Source organism: Callorhinus ursinus, unplaced genomic scaffold (assembly GCF_003265705.2).
Source record: "Callorhinus ursinus isolate GAN/ISIS: 27379988/994484 unplaced genomic scaffold, GSC_fseal_2.0 scaffold12, whole genome shotgun sequence".
NCBI lineage: Eukaryota > Metazoa > Chordata > Mammalia > Carnivora > Otariidae > Callorhinus > Callorhinus ursinus.
In genome coordinates this window covers 45,736,333-45,753,809 of record NW_027397074.1, presented here as the reverse complement: position 1 = coordinate 45,753,809, position 17,477 = coordinate 45,736,333, and the positions used below count along the sequence as shown (strand labels likewise).

Sequence of the window (17,477 nt, the reverse complement as noted above, 5' to 3'; positions counted from 1 at the left end):
AACAACAGGACCACCCTCCCCATATCTTGCCAGCCTGGCCTCCTCCTGGTCCTGGACCAGGCTTAGCCTAGCACCTTTTAAGACCTAGTTAGGAGTCTGAATGTTTGAACATCTTAATCAAAGAGGAATCTATTGTAGATCACAAGATCAAAGGAGGAATTGAGAATCAGACTCTGTATAGATGGGGCTCTGCCTCAGGTGGCTCAGCTGGAATCCTCTTTGGACTTCCCTTTAGGTTCAAATTCCTGGAGAGAGAGTCTTATGTTTATCAATAATGTGAGGAAAGAACTAAAATACATCAGCCGCCAAGGGCTAATGTCATCTTTTTTGTGTTTGCTTTTATAGAAGAAACACCAGTGCAGTATCATGCTTGAGCCTGTCCTTCCTAGAGATTACCTGACCATTTAATTTATTCAGTTAAGATCAAAGGAACCAAATGATAGCAATGGCCAAACTTTTTTTTTTAAGATTTTATTTATTTGAGAGAGAGAGCACGTGAGTATGATCGGTGGGGAGGGGCAGAGGGAGAGGGAAAAGCAGACCCCTGGCTGAGCAGGGAGCCCCATGCAGAGCTCAATCCCAGGACCCTGGGATCATAACCTGAGCCCAAGACAGATGCTGAACCGATTGAGCCACCCAGGCATCCCAGCAATGGCCAAACTTAATCATCAATAACCCTATATTTTGACTTGGGTAAAAATCAACCAACCACTCTTTTCACTATGGGTTTCAAGTTAAAATATGATATTTCTTTGGAAATGTCTGTTTCCTTTTATAATCTTTATATAATCCAGGTTACTGTAGCCCTTGGTTCTTCATTTAGCTACTAAAAAGATTTGATCTCAACTCAGTCCCATCCATATCACCTATTGGCATGAGTTGTGTGGAGCTCAGATGAAAGGCTTGCTGAAAGCCTGCCTAAACCCAACTCAGCAGTCTAAGGGACATTCTGATGGGGAGAATTTGGAGAGGACTAAATTTGGGGAGGATTCAATTAAATCGATAAAAGGATTAGAAATTGGACCTAAGTAAGAAAAAGGAATTCATGAAGAAGAAAAAGATGTTTCGTTACACAGAGAAATTAAAACCTGAAGCAATTACCATTGAGATTTTTGTTCAGGAAATGAGTATCGACTGGTGCCAAATAATGTACTTCATGCTAACAGTACCAAAATAGATAAGACCTAGGCCCGGAGCTCATTGAGCAGTGGAGAAAGTATTTGCATGTTTCTGAGGAATCATCAGGAACTGGGATCAACAGTCTATTATGTTTTAATTGCCATTTTTTTCCTGATTATAAAAACAATGCATGCTTATTGAAGAGAATTTGGGAAACAAAGAAGAAATTTAAAATGGTCTCTGATGCTGCCAGCAGAAATAATCACTGTTAATGTTTTTTGTAAATATATGTGGTTATAATAAACACTGGCATTGATTAAGTGCATTCCATATGCTAGACTCTCATTTCATCATTAGCTCTATGAAGTGGGTACCATCATCATCATCCTCATTTTACTGATGAGGAAACAGGTTTTGAGGTTAATCTCAAAATCCCATGGCTAGGAATTGGCAGAGGTAGAACTAATCCAAGACTCATCTTGTCTTCTTCTCAAGCTCTCAAAGCACCCCAGGGACCAGAAGGACCCAGCAGCCAAGCCTTTGTCATCAGAGGGGCAAGGCACTTCTGAATATAACCCCATGGCTGCCGCTCAGCTCTGACTTTCAGGGGCCTAATGCCCAATTCCTGTGGAGAGACGAGGGCTGAACTAGCTGTACTGTCTAAAAACAAGAACAAAACAAACCAGAAAAACTTGGTCTCTTTGGGGACTCTTCAGTAGTAATGCAAGGGGCAGAAAAGAACGTTTGTCACACTCCGGGAGGAGGGCACTGTGAAGCCGAAAGGCAGTACCTGCTGGTGTAGTGCTGCCACCTGGTGGAATTAGTGGTATAGGACACTGTCCAGCAAGACCAGCCCTGAAAACACTCCGTGGGAGGAGGAGAAATATTTGGAGAGAACTTTACAAGAAGTCCGAAGTCTTGCATTACCGGGTAGGGACAAGAGTTATAACTGCTAATGTCACCCCCTCGCTCTCCCTATATCCTGATGGGGGATGAAGAAACTCAGATGATGTATATTTTCCTATAATCATAAAAAAGTGTTTTCTTCGATACTTTATTATAATGAAATTACCTCTGATGTTCACACACCTTAAATACTTAGTAGATCTACTAGGTCATTGTCAGGAGTTGGTGGACTGGCATCTAACATCAAGAGCAGGGCACAGAGTAAGGGATCAAAAAGTGCCACCTGGGGGCACCCGGCTGGCTCAGGAGGTGGAGTGTGTGACTCTTGATCTCAGGTTTGTGAGTTTGAGCCCCATGTTAGGTATCGAGATTACTTTAAAAATGAAACAAAACAAAGTGCCATGTGTTGGGTTCATCCGTTTCACCCCGCCTGGGGTGAGAGGCTCTCAATCTTGCAGTACTAATGAGAGCAGAAAGCCCTCCTGCCCAGACACTCATATATATTGACGACCTGACTCACTTGTCCTCGTGAGTCCCTTTTTGAATATAACTTAGAGGATTGTGATCATTGTTTTACATCTCCGTTCATTAGACAAAATAAGTTGAAAATAAAGAGATGTACGTCAAAAACAAAAAAGTGTTGGTTTTCTGGGTCTTCTGTCAAAAAGTGAGATGAAATTCCCATGCAGGACGTCTGTGGGATTAGATATATTGTAGAACACGGGCACAGAATCTCAGGTTCAGGGGTGGACTTCAAGGAGTCTACAGAACCCCCAAAATATTAGGCAAAATGGAATTTGTCTGAAAGTGTGGTTGGTTGGTTGTTTGTTTGTTTGTTTGTTTTCCCTAGGGAGAAGATCAAGAGCTTTCATCAGCTTCTGCAAATGATACATACCCAAAGAAAAGGTTCAAAATCATTGCTGGGAACCCCTCGGAAGGTCCCTCAGATCATAGGGTTCTCTACTGTTGATCAACATCACATGCACTACTGTTGGGAATTATCAGAATTATTAGCTTTAAATAAGAAAGTGATGATTGTGGTCAGGCGGACTTTGATCCTTTTCCCCTTTAGACCTGCAGACCCAACTAAAGACAGAGGGCACTGGGCAACATTAAGGGCCCCCCACCCCCCGCCCCCGGTTCTGAGTTTGGCTCTGCCCTATAAAAGCTTGGTGACTTTGGGTACTTAATGCCCCTGGCTCTCATTTTCCTTATCTGAATAGTAAAAGCATGTGATGATATAATTTTTAAGTTCTTTTGCATTATTAAAATTCAATGATTTAGGAGAATGGCTTTCAAACTTTTTTTTAGCTTTAAACCCCATCCTAGGTTTCTGAAGAGTCCCTTGGGCCACTCCAAAGATTTGATTTAAATTTGGAAGTCCTAGGGGCTCCAAGGAGCACAGTTTGAAAATTACTGTCTCTGGATAATTATGTGAGTCATTGAATTGATACGTGAAGAGGGAACTAACATTCTTAAAGAAGATTTTGCCAAAAAGTTGTGTTTAAATTGAACTTGGATGACCTAGTAAGATTTCCTATTGATTTAAATTAAATCTAGAATTAGGAGCCCCTGTGTCTTTCCTTTCCAATTGAATTTCTGATTGATAATCAATTAACAGAGTCTTCTTATTTAGCATTTTGCATTTTTTTGCTTTCCAGACTGCCACACATCTAATGAAAGAGAACACTTAAAGATTATTGGGTTTAAATGAAGTTCTGGAAAAAGCAAATTTAATCTATGGCAGAAAATCAGAAGGATGGTGGTTGCCTCTGGGAGGAAGGCTGAGGGTAAGGGTTTGCTGAGAAGGAATACTGGAACATTTGGGGTGATTTGGGGTTACGTATCGGTCAAAACTTAGTGGATATGCGCAAAGATTTTTTTTCATTTCATTGAATTTAAATTTCACACTTAAAATATGTGAACACAGGGGCGCCTGGGTGGCTCAGTCGGTTGAGCGTCTGCCTTCAGCTCCGGTCATGATCCTGGGGTCCTGGGATGGAGCGCCACATCGGGCTCCCTGCTCAGCAGAGGGCCTGCTTCTCCCTCTCCCCCCTGCTCACACTCTCTCTCCCTCTCAAATAAATAAATAAAATCTTAAAAAAAAAAAAAGAAAAGTAAAGAAAATCTTGTCACTTGCTATTATGAGGATGAGCCTTAAGGACATCATGCTAAGTGACATAAGCCAGTCTCAAAAAGGTCTTGTTCAGATGCAGCCTTATAGCATCTGCTCATGGCAAACTGACCATCTCTGATTTTTGCAGCCAGGCACTTAACCCAGCAACTCTATCTGGACGAGGATACTACATAAGTCAGGATCTGGCAGGAGAAGGTGACCCGCTCAAACAAGGCAACTGAGGAGAGTGGAATGAAAGGTCTATCAATAGAGATGTGAAAGGTTCGGGAGATGGTTCCCCTCCACCAGGACCCCACCAAGGTCCCCACCCTTTATACGACCTTATGCCCCAGCCCTCTCCCTACTCCATCCTTGTTCAGGTGGCCCATCTTTAGTCCCTCTGGGGGTGGAGGTGTAGGCTCTGCCAGTGGTTGGCAGTCGCAGTGAGCAGGAACCTTACCTGGGGAACCTTTAAAATACGTCAGTGTCTGGCCCCCACCCCCAGAAGCTCTAATTTAATGGGTCTCGGGTGCAGCCCGGGCATTGGTGCTGCTTAAAAGCTCTCAGGAGATTCCAGCAGGCCCAGATCAATTATTTCAGACTCTCAGAGGTGTAGGAATGGGTACTTCTTCGAATCTCCCCAGTACAGCCAGAACCGAGAAGCTCTGTTCTGTTTTCTATCAAAATCTGTTGCTTTGGCATAAACTTGCAGGCATAAACTCTGTTGTCCTCAGACCTTCCTTTCAAAGTGGATTTCAGAAGTAAAGTAATTCAGTTTAAAAACGGAGCACTGATTAATTTCATCTTAATAACACTACTTGGGGTATTGTCAGTAGCTCTGGCCAGAGCAGAGTCGAGAACAAGGGAATAGAGAAAAGCAACATCCATATTTCGGAGCATCATTATGCACAGTACCCAAGAGGTAGAAACACCCTAAGTGTCCACTGATAAGTGAATGGATAAGCAGAGTGTGATGTGTGCATAAATGGAATACTACTCAGCCTTGAAAAGGAAGGAGCTTCTGACACACGCTACAATATGGACGAACCTTGAGGACATCATGCTGAGTGACATAAGCCAGCCACAAAAGGTCAAATACTATTTAAGAACATTTTTAAAGCAGGAATATTTAAATAGTTCAAAATACCTTCATACACACGTTAGGTGAGAAAAACCCCTCAGTCTTCCTGCTGCCCCACCCCCTGGGCTTGCTCTGGATACTGGGAGAGCAAATTTTACCATCTTCCTTTCCTCTTAATCTGGCCTGGTGGGAAGACCCCACTAGTCCTAAGAACATGAACTCACTGGAAAAGAAAAACAACTTCGCAGGGTCCTCCTAATTCACCATGTGGTCAGCGAGGGTGTCCAGAGTGAGGGGCTTAGCTGTCCAGAAGCAAGCCAGCAAGGACTCCATCACGGGTGGGACCACCTGGGGCAGGGCTGGATAGTGGAAGAAGAGAAAAGTGGGAGTAAAGCTTCTCTGCATAGTAAGGTAGAAGGAAGCAGATGTTATTTCCACGCATACTGCTGCAGGAAAGTGTTCTTTGTTGACATGGATTCCCCACTGGACTGTCTCTGAGCAGTGTTTATCTTGCAGTTGTGTATGTGGACTTCTGGCCAAGAGTTACCCACAGGAGGGCTGGAGGATCCCAAGGGAAAGGAGGCACCATGATGTCACCTGGCCCTGGGGAGGAGAGCTGGCAGGGCCTGAGAGACCGGGAGCAATGCCCACCCTGGGCTCCTCTGTTGGAGCTCTTTGGTGACCAGATTCTAAACTCACCCCCAGGGAAAGGGATTGCTGTGGTTTACTGTGTTCCACTGTGATGTTCAGGATAAAGGTACAGATTCCAGAGCAACACCAGTCTGTGTATGCTTCCCTGGATGGCCTACAGAACCGAAGAGGAGGGTTCAATTTGAGAAACCGAAAATGAGGCTAGAGTTCGCTATGCCCATGAGAGGACTCTTATACAGCATTTAACATTTTCCCCCTTTTTAAAATTTACTTGTTTTTATTTTTTTAAATATTTTTATTTATTTATTTATTTGAGAGAGAGAGAGAGAATGAGCATGAGTAGGGGGCACAAAAAGGGAGAAGCAGACTCCCCACTGAGCAGGGAGCCCGACATGGGGCTCGATCCCAGGACCCTGAGATCATGACCCGAGCTAAAGGCAGATGCTTAACCGACTGAGCCACCCAGGTGCCCCTCGTTTTCCTCTTTTGATTTTAGGAACAATAGTTAGCATCTAGTTTTTAGACACTTTTTCTGCTGTGAAAATCAACAAAGACCAGCCAAATGAGATCATTTATTCAGGGTTTGCTATAGCAAAGGAGTCAGCCACCATCACACGTTTTGGCAGACCCAGAAGCAGGCAGAGGCATGGGAAAGCTTTATCATGGAATGAGGGGAGGGCTGTGGCCAGCCCCAATTGGAGGCTATTGGCCTATGCGAGCTGTAGGCTGGCTAACTAGAAGTAGGGTGTTTTATGTGACTGGTCAGGAATGTATACTTGCTTTCTCTGGAAAAATGAGGGGCAGGAATTAGGGAGCCTGTCAGTTATTAATAAAGTACTGACCCTTTGGGTCTGATTGTTCCAGGGATTCTTGCTTGATTTCCTGGACTGGTTGGTGGAGAGAGAGGTCTGACTTTTCTTTACAAGTCTGACATAGAGAGTAGATCGGCTCCCTGGGCTGGTTGCTGCAGGGTGTAGGTTAGAGGTCTCTTGGTGTATGTGGTCTGGCCATTGTCCATTGGTATATTCAGTCTCTCACTACCAAACCTTGAAGTGTCTCAGCCCGACGGTCTAGTGATGGTGGATTGCAGGAGTACGAAAGGGTGGGCAACCGTGGGAAGCGGAGCTTTCTTTGCTTCCCCTCTGCTCAGGCCAGTGTGGCAAAGGCCATATCAGATCAAGGGGACCAGTGGTCCAGAAGTTCCAGGTGTGGCCACCACCAAGGCCAAAATCAAGGAGTGGCAGGTAACAACAGGGAAGCTCCCTCCGCAGTGTGAACCGGCTCAGGAGTCACAAATCTGTAAGAGGAAGGTCACCTTGACGGCAAAAGGAAGCACTCCAGTTCTGCTGGCTTTGGAAGATAAGGGAATTCCCAGAGAGCAAAACTCTTTGAGAAAATCCCTACTACCCCTGAGTTATTTCAGAGTTTGCCATTGAAAGTGATGTCAATCAGTCAATCTGTCCTAGCATCAAATTGTAAACAGCTTCTTTGCCCCCGCCCCTACCATCAGCTGGGCCCAAGCTCTAACTAGAAATCTTTAGAGGTGTCTCTGAGAATCATTTTCCGCCATCTGACACCCTAAGATTTGGTTTGATTCTCATATGGCTTCTGGACTGCTGTATGGCTTGTTTTATTCATATTTACTTCTCTTAACCTCCACCAGACTGTAAGGTCTCTTTATCACCTGCGGTGCTGGTGCAGGCATTGCAAAAACACGGACTGATCCGTGTCTCTGTGACAGATGACACATTCATTCTCCCAGTACATACTGAGAGGCTTTTTCCTGCCAAAGCAGAAGATAGGCGCTGGAGGACACAAAGACAGCCACTGCCCACTGGCCTCAGGGTGTGAGAAAGCAGCCAAGTAATTAAAGACAATGTGGTAAGTGCTAAGTAAAGGAATGGAAGTAAGTACAAAGTAGCTTGGGAACACAAATAAGGAAGTGACTTGCTTTGATAGGCAAATCAGGTCTCCCAGAAGAAGAACACTTGAAGGCTGAGTGGAGGTTTTCCTTGGCAGAAAAGGAGTTAAGACATCCAGGTGGAGGGGGAGGTTTTGGAATGCAGAGTAGCTCAGGTGGTGGAGTACCTCAGGTGGTGGAGTACCTCAGGTGGTGGCATCCAGGGGACGGGGTGGATGAGGGCTGCTGGAGATGGAGCTGCCCATGTCCACAGGAACCAGACTACGAAGGGCCTTGTTTGCCTTTTTTTTTTTTTTTGAGATTTTTATTTATTTGTGAGAGAGAGAGAGAGAGAGCGAGAGAGCACAAGCAAGGGAAGTGGCAGGTAGAGGGAGAAGCAGACTCCCTGCTGAGCAAGGCGCCCAGCTAGGCGGGATTCAATCCCAGGACCCTGGGATTGGGACCTGAGTGGAAGGCAGACGCTTAACTGGCTGAGCCACCCAGGCGTCCCTTGTTTGCCATTTTTGTAAGGCATTTGAATTTTATTCTAGTGACAACATGGAGTCTAGGCAGGCTGCTAAGCAGAGGAATGTCAAACACCTGTGTTCTATTATAATTTTGGTGTCTGTGTGGCAGATGGATGGGGATGCCCAGTTAGGAGACCGCAAATTATAAGGACCTGAACTAGGACAGATGATGAGGATGGAAAGGGAAAATGGGTTTAAGAGGTATTAAGGAAGCAGAATTAATGGGACTTGGGAAGATGATATGGTTTTGGAATGTTGGTGAGGTCTAGAGCCCACGGCCAAGAAAGAATTGTTGAGACGTCTTTGGTGCAAAGAGAGAGGTGATTTCGTTAAAGCGCAGGGACAGGACCCGTGGGCAGCAAGAGCGGCACCGGGGTCGTGAGGAGCGGCTGATCACGATTATATACTTGGGAGCTGGGGGAGGTAAGGAAGAAGGGAGGTTTTCTAAAGGACTTCGATATGCTAAAGAAGACTTGAGATACTGCCCGCCTTGCTATTGTCAAGCTAAGGTTGTTTTCCCTTCTAGTAAGGGTTTAACTTTGAGACAGCCAGGAGCTTCCTGGAGGAACGTTATACTCTGCCTGCCTCAAGTATTTGTCAATGGGCTGCAGGTTATAAGGGCATTTCCTATGTTTCCTTCTGCCTTTGTTTCCCACATTAGAGGGAGAGAAACAGAAAATTGGGGGTGCTAGGTTTTTAGCTTAGACAACTGGATTCGTGGTAAGGAATTGAGAGGTTCAGTCCTGGGGCGCCTGGGTGGCTCAGTTGGTTAACAAGGTCTGCCTTCAGCTCAGGTCATGATCTCGGGATCCTGAGATCGAGCCCAGGTAGGGCTCCCAGCTTAGCAGGAAGCCTGCTTCTCCCCCTCCCTCTGCTGCTCCGCCTGTTTGTGCTCTCTCACTCTCTCTGTCAAATAAATAAAATCTTTAAAAAATAATAATAATTGAGAGATTCAGTCCTGGCTCACGATGGACATGCCCAGGGAAGGGTACCAGTGGCCATTAGAGAAGGAGAGCACACCATATGCACTCCATAGCCGAAATCACAAGGTGTCTCTGAAAATCTGTAAATCACTGCAATTCCCTTCTGCTCCTGTGGTGCAAACTAGATCTTCCTAGGTAGTTTTCAGGCAGTCAGCTTGCCAGAAGGCAAAAGGGAAGTCCCACGGTATCACCTCCTGTGTGGTGTTTACCTTGATAGGCCCCACCCTGCCTCTGTTCTGTGATGGTCTGTGCTTGATTTGGTCTCCCGCATAAATGAGTAAGTATCTGCTGTGAGAAATGTCTCTGAATTATGCCTTGAGAGTTACTTCTGGAATCTCCATCGAGATCGGCCCACTTTGTTCCCCAATTGGAGCCTATATGTGGCATCTCTTCTGGATACCTTGAATTCTGAATTGTCTTCCCTCAGCCCCTCTGGGGGGCCTCTTTGGGTAGCCATTAAGATTTGGGACTCTTGCATGCTAAACCTGGTTTCTGAACAGTTCTGACTCCACAGCAGCTGGTTTGTTGTTGTTGTTGTTGTTTCCATTGGTGGAAGAAAAGCTGGTGGTTAAGCTTTGATTATCTGATCTCTGTCAAGTGACAAATGACTGGGAGCCTGGTGTCTCTTTGTCTTTTTTTTGTTCCCTTGAAGATTCTAACACTTGGGAAACCGGTATGTATACCTTAACATCACAAGACATTGGTTTAATCAAGCACCTGCCACCCTCAACTATAAAGTTGAAAATTCAGTTATGTCATATCCAACACTGTTGATTTATTATATTTTTTGACTATTAATACAATCCTTTGTGTTCTTTGTCTTATGCTCTGTGTTTAGTTTTGCCAGTGTTCTGAGTATCTATAAATGAAAAAAGCCTTGCCCCCCTTGCAAAGGAAGGAAATGTTTTCTTATTTAAACAGTCTGTTAATAAGTATATTTCTCTCGTATTTGTGGAAATTTAAAAAAAAAATTTTTTTTTCAAGTAGGCTCCACGCCCAGAGTGGAGCCCAACATGGGGCTTGAACTCCCAACCCTGAGATCAAGACCTGAGCTGGGCTCAAAAGTTGGACACTTAACTGACTGAGCCACCCAGGCACCCCATGTATTTGTGGAAATCTTTTTAAGCAGCTTTATTGAGAGGTAATTCACATACCATGAACTTCATTCATTTGAAGCATAAAATAGAGTAGGTTTTAGTATTAGCCAGAGTTGTGCAGCCATCACCACGCTTTTAGAACATGTTTATCACCCGAAAAAGAAACCCCATACTCATTAGCAGTCATTCTCTTTTTTTCCCCAACAGCTGAACCCGTACGCCTAATCCCAAATCCTAGGCAACCGCTAATCTACTTTATATATAGATTTCCCTAATCTGAACGTTTCACATAAATGGAATCATACAATATGTGGTATATGACTGGTTTCTTTCACTTAACATAATGTTTTCAGGGTTCATCCATATTGTAACACATATCAGTACTTTATTTCTTTTTATAACCAAATGGTATTCCATTGTGTGGATATACCACATTTTGTTTATTCGCTCATCAGTCGATGAGCATTTGGGTTGTTTCCACTTTTGGGCTATTATGAATAATGATGCTATGAACATTTATATACAAATTTTTGTGTAGACATGTGTTTTCATTTCTCTTGGGAATATGCCAAGGAGTGGAATTGCTGGGTCATATGGTAACTCTATGTTTAACTTTTTTGAGGAACTGCCAAACTGTTTTCTAAAGTGGGTGCACCATTTACATTTCCATCTGCAGTGTATGAGGGTTCCAATTTCTGCATATCCTCCCCAACCCTTATCACTGTCTTTTTGACAATCCTAGTGGTATAAAGTGGTATCTCATTGTATTTGGCGTTTCTCTGATGGCTACCTATGTTGATCAGATATATGATTAGCAAGAAGTTTCTCCCATTCTTTGGATTTTCTTTTCACTTTCCTGTTGGTGTCCTTTGAAAAGCAAAAGGTTTTAATTTTGATGAAGTCTAATTTATTTTTTTTTTCTTTTCACTTGTGCTTTTGATGTCACATTTAAGAAGGCTTTGCCTAGCTGGTGCAGTCACTCTGGAAAACAGTATGGAGGTTCCTAAAAGTTGAAAATAGAGCTAACCCTATGTGATGGTTAATTTTGTGTCAATTTATAGGGTGTTTGGGGATGAAATTAACATTTAAATCTGGATTACCCTCCAAAATGTGGGTAGGCCTCACCCACTCAGTTGAAGAACTGAACAGAGCAAAAAGACCAGCCTCCCTGAGCAAGAAGGAATTCACCAGCAGACTTTCCTTGGACTTCATCTGCATCATCCACTCTCCTGGGGCTCAAGCCTTCTGGCCCACACCGAAGATTTGGACTTGACAACCTCCCTAACAGGGTAAGCCAATTCCTATAATAAGTCTCTCTATATATGTATACCTCCCATTGGTTTGTTTCTCTGGAGAACCCTAATGAATACAGGGTATAAATAATTTCTAAACAAATGGATTGGTGTATCTTTGCCTACCTCCAGAGAGAATTTATAGATTGCAATATAAAACACCTTAAAATTAAAGGCACCTCTATTTTGATTGACTTATAGGAACTAATTATCTTTTTTTTTTTAAAGATTTTATTTATTTATTTGACAGAGAGAGACACGAGAGAGGGAACACAAGCAGGGGGAGTGGGAGAGGGAGAAGCAGGCTTCCTGCTGACCAGGGAGCCCGATGCGGGGCTCAATTCCAGGACCCTGGGATCACGACCTGAGCCGAAGGCAGATGCTTAACAACTGAGCCACCCAGGCACCCCCTAATTATATTTTTTATTGAAATGTAATTGACATACCATGTTATATTAGCTTCAGGTGTACAATACAATGATTCAGCAATTCTATACATTACGCAGTATTCATTATGATAAGTGTGCTTTTAATCCCCATCATCTATTTCACCCATTCCCCCATCCACTTCCCCTCTGGCAACCATCAGTTTGTTCTCTGTATTTAAATTTCTGGTTTTTTGTTTGTCTCTTTTTTGTTTGTTTGTTTTGTTTCATAAATTCCACATGTGAGTGAAATCATATGGTATTTGTCTTTCTCTGTCTGACCTATTTCACTTAGCATAATACCCTTTAGGTCCATCCGTATTGTTGCAAATGGCAAAATTTCATGCTTTTTTATGGCTGAGTAATATTCCATGGTGTATATACACCACATCTTTATCTATTCATCTACTGATGGACACTTGGGTTGCTTCCATATCTTGGCTGTTGTAAATGCTGCAGTAAACATAGCAGTGCATATATCTTTTTGAATAAGTATTTTCATTTTCTCTGAGTAAATACCCAGTAGTGGAATTACTGGATCATATGGTAATTCTATTTCTTATTTTTTAAGGAAACTCCATACTGTTTTTCTTTTTTTTTTTTTAAGATTTTATTTATTCATTTGAGAGAGAGAGTGAGAGAGAGCACAGAGGGAGAGTGAGAGAGAGAAGCAGAAACCCTGCACCCAGCAGGGAGCCCAAGGTGGGACTTGATCCCAGAACTCCGGGATCATGACCCAAGCTGAAGGCAGACACTGTACCGACTGAGCCACCATACTGGTTTCCTCAGTGGCTACACCAATTTGCCTTCCTACCAATCGTGCAGTAGGGTTCCTTTTTCTCCACATCCTCACCAATGCTTGTTTTCTCCTGTCTTTTTGATTCTAGCCATTTTGACAGGTGGGAGGTGATATCTCATTATAGTTTTCTTTTTTAAGATTGATTTATTTATTTTACTTTGAGAGAGAGAGAGCACAAACAGGAGGAGGGCAGAGAGAGGGAGAGAGAATCTAAAGCAGACTCCATGCTCAGTGCGGAGCCCGACACAGGGCTGGATCCCACAACCTCGAGATCATGACCTGAGCTGAAACCAAGGGTCTGTCGCTTAATCTACTGAGCCACCCAGGCGCCCCTCTCATTGTGGTTTTGATTTGTATGTACTTGAGGATAAGTGATGGTGAGCATCTTTTCGTGTGTCTGTTGCCCATTTGTATGTCTTCTTTGTATGTCTATATAGAACCTCTCCCCATTTTTTATTCAGATTATTTATTTTTTTGGTGTTGACTTTATAAGTTCTTTATATATTTTGGATATTAACCCCTTATTGGATAGATACATTGTTTGCAAATATCTTCTCCCATTTGGTAGGTTGTCTTTTCATTTTGATGATGGTTTCCTTCACTGTGCAAAAGCTTGTTATTGTGGTGTAGTCCCAATAGTTTAATTTTGCTTTTGTTTCCCTTGCCTGAAGAGACATATCTAGAAAAATGTTTCGGGCACCTGGGTGGCTCAGTCATTGAGTGACTGCCTTCGGCTCAGGTCATGATCCCAGCGTCCTGGGATCGAGCCCCGCATCTGGCTCCCTGCTCAGCAGGAAGCCTGCTTCTCCCTCTAACCCTCCCCCCTCTCATGCTCTCTCTGTCTCATTCTCTCTCTCAAATAAATAAATAAAATCTTTAAAAAAGAAAAGAAAAGAAAAATATTTCTACAGCCAATGTCAGAGAAATTACTGCCTACATTTTCTTGTAGGAGTTTTATAGTTTAGGTCTGAGATTTAGGTCTTTCATCCATTTTGAGTTTATTTTTGTGTATGGTGTAAGAAAGTGGTCCAGTTTCATTTTTTTGCATGTAGCTGTTCAGTTTTCCCACCATCATTTGTTGAAGAGACTGCCTTTTCCCCATTGTATATTCTTGCCTCCTGTGTCGTAGATTAATCAACCATATAAACATGGGTTTATGTCTGGACTCTCTATCCTGTTCCATTAATCTGTGTGTCTATTCTTTTGCCAGTACCATACTGTTTTGATTACTATAGCTATGTGGTATAACTTGAAATCTGGGATCTTTTGTGGTTCCATATAAATTTTAGGATTATTTGTTCTAGTTCTCAGAAAAATGCTGTTGGTATTTTAACGGGGATTGCATTAAATCCGTAGATTGCTTTGGGAAGTATGGACATTTTAACAAGATGGGTTCTTCCAATCCATGGGCACAGAACCAGAAACTAATAATCTTTCATATAAATATAGGAGAATTCAAGAAAAGAAAAATATTTAATTCCATATGCCATAGGTCTACTGACTTGACTATTTTGATTTAAAAACAGTAATATGTTTTCTCTGTTTATAACAAGGAAAAAATAAAAAAAATAATGGTAGCTAATATTCTAGCTTTTGCAAGACCTGGATTTATTTATTCGTGGAAAGTTTTACTAATCTGAACTTCCTAAATCATGTACTAGTCTTGCTCTTCCAATAAGCTTACGTTACTAATTATTTGACAATATGAAAACGTTAAGAAATGCATATGCCCAACTACACTGAGTTATAATTAGATCTTTTTTAAAGATTTGTTTTTAAGAATTTTAAACAATGTTAAAACCTACTTAGAATGAATCACTCCACTTCCACATAAAATTCATAATATCACCTCTCTGACAATATTTGATGGCAACAGTGATTGTACTATTCTATAGCCTCGGCTTAAATCATAATACCAAGATCCTAAATTGACTTTGAGACCCTGGACTAATTGACTCAATTAATAACTAACCATCTTTGGATGCCCAATTTCTTAACAGATCAAAATTTCAAAAAGTAAAGAATATAAAAACAAGCAAGCATAATTTTAATATATCTGCTGGTGCTTCCTACTTTTATGCTTTAGAGAGTGACCATCAGTTAGTAGATTAATAAGTGATATACCTATGCCTTCGGGTCATATTAGCATGCATGATACCATTTGCTACACTAAGGACTTGCAGAATGAATGAATGTGGAACGTGTGTTTACAGTACACAACCAGGTGTCCTCGTAGAGTGCTGGTCTGCTAAGGTACTTGAGTATGGTAGAGTGTGCCCAGTTACTTCCCTCCCAGCTTTCTCTGCACCTGAGAGGGAACAGAAGTTAGTTTCTTTGGTTAAAAGCTGCCATAAAACGAGTACCTAAATATTATTTGCAAGGAGATATAAATATGTAAGGTGATGGGTATGTTTCATTGGGTTTTCAAGGAAATTGCTGTAGTTTTATTACGATGGTAAATTCATTGTGTATGTTTTATCTTCTAAAGCTATAAATTTATCACTTAACTATATATGTATGTCTAAACATATATATCTAAAGTCATGTGAATTAATAAACAAAGTTTGTGAATGATAAAAAATAGTTCAGAAAAAGATGATCTTTGAATATCCTTTATTTTGCTTTTGCCATGCTTCAGGATCATTTTTAAATAAAAATTCTTTACTTCTGAGAAAGTTAGGATTCTTAGGCATTATCATTGCTTTTTCCTGTTTTTATTATAAGTTGTCCATCTGACAGAGAGTGTTATAACTTTCCTATTTTTAGGTACCTATTATTTGTGCTCTTACCTTTAAGTATGTTCATATCTCATCTAATAACTCTTCTATTTCCCATATTCAAGCTCTAATTCAAGATGGTAAAGCTGTTAAGATACCCTCTGCAATCTTGACACTCTTCAGGTGACTACTGAGTAGCACCATTTTTTGTCTCTTTACCTTTCAAGGAGAGATACTAGAGATAATTAGACATGTTTGGCTTTTCCATATTTCTCTTAGCCAAATCACCACAAGAGCTTCCTAAAACACATGTTCCAGAACCCCTCCTTTGGGAACCAGATGTTAAATAGGCCTTTTCCTTTCCTGAGCAGACACTATAGCAACTCCTGACTTCAGGCAACCTGACCATGCTAAATCATTTGCATTGTTTGTACAGAAAAGGCAAATGCTATGCAAAAGCTAAAAACACATCGCAAGCCTATGGCCTACCTTGGATAGGTTTCTGTACCTTGTTTCTTGCTGTAGCTACGATAGTTAAACCTCGGCAGGAATTATTCTAGCTCTCCTCACCCACTGCCCTCATCAAATTTGTCCTTCAAACCTAATTGCTTCAAAACAATGCACAACAGTTATCTGCATTTTTTTTTAGTTATCTGCATTTTACCTGTGACATTTTTCCATTGTCCACTTCCCATGTAATTGTCAAGTACCACTCCAACCTCAGCAATCCAGTCTAAGGAAGCCATCTCATAACGCCCCCTCTTAATACAAGTGAATCCCATGACTGCTGAACTGCTCTTCAGACTCTTAGCATTCCCCCTCTTGACTGATATTACCTTGGCCAATGCTGATGCATTATTTTTTCATGGTTCTGATATTAAAAATGATCAAAGTAACGTTCTGTGCCGCATAAACTATAACTTCAGAACTCTCTGCCTCTTAACAAGAACATGCCATCCCTTTAAAGATTTAAGAATTCAAAATACCCTGATAGTAGATATGCCGTTGGATCGTTCAAGATCTTGGCATGTTTTGAAAGCAAATGGGTCTTCTGACTTCCTTGGGCACTTGAATCAAAGATGGAAAATGAATTAATAACTAACTAGAGACAAGACAACACCTGAAAAAAATATTATTTTTAAGATACTATTAAAAATACTGCTTAAATACTACTACAGATACATACGAATAATACTTTTGAAGCTAAAGTAAATGCCCTAGCCATCTACTGTGCAAAACAAACAGCCCTTACTGATTTTCCCACGATTGTTATTATAGGGAGAGCTACTTAATATGATTTCATCAATCCAGAAGGATTTATTTGAATACAATGATCTGCCTCTACAGAAGGAAAAAAGGTCATAACTATATCCTAACTCTCATACAGAGCTTTGGGTTTGGGACTTCCCATGATGGCCACCTGGTGGCTCCCAAGTACACCTACAAACCTTTATTACATTAGTTACAGGGAAGAAACTGTGAGGCCAAGGATGGATTCATCTAAAATGCAAAAATACAGTTGGGGAAATTTTACCTGAGGCCCAATGGGTGACTGAAACTTCCTTTGTCTATAAGTATCAAAATCCAGGAAAAACTGTAAAGAAAGGGCAAAGTTCAGAATCCCACCTAAAGATTCACTTAAACATTTACAAGTGGATTCATTCTTTTTTTCTTTTTTAAGATTTTATTTATTTATTTATTTATTTGAGAGAGCGAGAGAGAGAGAGAATAAGTAGTGGGGAGCTGCAGAGGGAGAGGGAGAAGCAGGCTTCCACAGGGAGCCCGACGTGGGGCTCGATCCTACAACCCTGGGATCATGACCTGAGCCAAAGGCAGACACTTAGCCAACTAAGCCTCCCAGGCA

At 41.8% G+C, this 17,477-nt stretch overlaps 1 long non-coding RNA gene across 2 annotated transcripts in view; it reads left to right on the top strand.

Annotated features, from left to right (window-relative positions):
- The window catches only part of LOC141373882 (uncharacterized), a 38,190-nt gene extending 20,965 nt beyond the window's left edge, over positions 1-17,225 (top strand). The window contains exons 3-4 of one of the 2 annotated variants that reach the window (XR_012380273.1): positions 11,499-11,669; positions 17,082-17,225. This is a non-coding gene — a long non-coding RNA (uncharacterized lncRNA). Of the gene's footprint in view, positions 1-11,498; positions 11,869-17,081 lie in introns of those variants that run through there. The other variant, XR_012380272.1, reaches the window with a different exon arrangement.
- Positions 17,226-17,477: the final 252 nt, after the last annotated feature.